This window comes from Poecile atricapillus, chromosome 3 (assembly GCF_030490865.1).
Source record: "Poecile atricapillus isolate bPoeAtr1 chromosome 3, bPoeAtr1.hap1, whole genome shotgun sequence".
Lineage (NCBI taxonomy): Eukaryota > Metazoa > Chordata > Aves > Passeriformes > Paridae > Poecile > Poecile atricapillus.
Genome location: NC_081251.1, coordinates 20,491,670 through 20,492,599, shown reverse-complemented (window position 1 = coordinate 20,492,599; position 930 = coordinate 20,491,670).

The window sequence follows — 930 nt, the reverse complement described above, 5'->3', positions numbered from 1 at the left end:
AAAGGAGCGCTTAGGTGGGGGTTCTAATGGAAAAGTATCCTAGCAAATCTATCTGAAAACTAAGAATCAATAAAAATCCCAGCGGTACACAGGGCATTAAATCTGGATCGTTCAGCCACCAAACTGGGAGCTCCAGGCCCTCTCTGGGCTCCAGCACGGATGCACCAAGCTTTTCCACCCTGGCTGCAGGGCTCCATGGTCAAGGGGAGCAGGCCTGTGGTCCTGGCTGAGGGGACTGGCTGTGCAGCCTGCCCTTCCTCACAGGCACCCCCGGTGACCCGCGGGGGAACACAGGTGGTGCACGGGTGGGAAAAGCAGCAGGCACACAGGTGGGTATGCTGGTGAGCGCACAGGTGGCTACACTGGCAGGGTACACGGGTGGGTACACTGGCAGGCACACAGGTGGGTACACTGGCAGGGTACACGGGTAGGTACACTGGCAGGCACACAGGTGGGTGCTCCAGGACCATTTGCAGAGCTGTCGGGCCATCTGTGGGCGCCGCTACTCCAGCTACGCAGACGGGTCCAGCTTCATCTCGAGTGCCCCGCGTTACCCTCACACACATTCTGCTGCCACCGCTGGCCGGGCAGCGCCACCCGCACCCTCCACAGCACCGGCCGGCGCTCGGCGGCTCCTTTTCCTGAGGACGCTTCCCGTGCCGCTGAAGGCTACGGGGCTAGCCCGGGGCGCTGCCGGCGGGCCCGGCGCTGTTGCCGCGGTGATGCCGGGCAGGCCCCCGTGCCCCCGCCCCGCGAACATGGCAGCAGCGGCGGTGGCCCCGGCGGGGAGCGGCGGCAGGTGAGGAGCGGCGGCTCCCGGCCCGGCCCGGCCCGCCCCGCCGCGGGCCGCCCGTCCGCGCCCCCGGCTCCATCCGCAGGCCGGCGGGCGAGGAGGCGGCGGGGGGCGGGCTCCCGGCGCCGCCAGGCAGC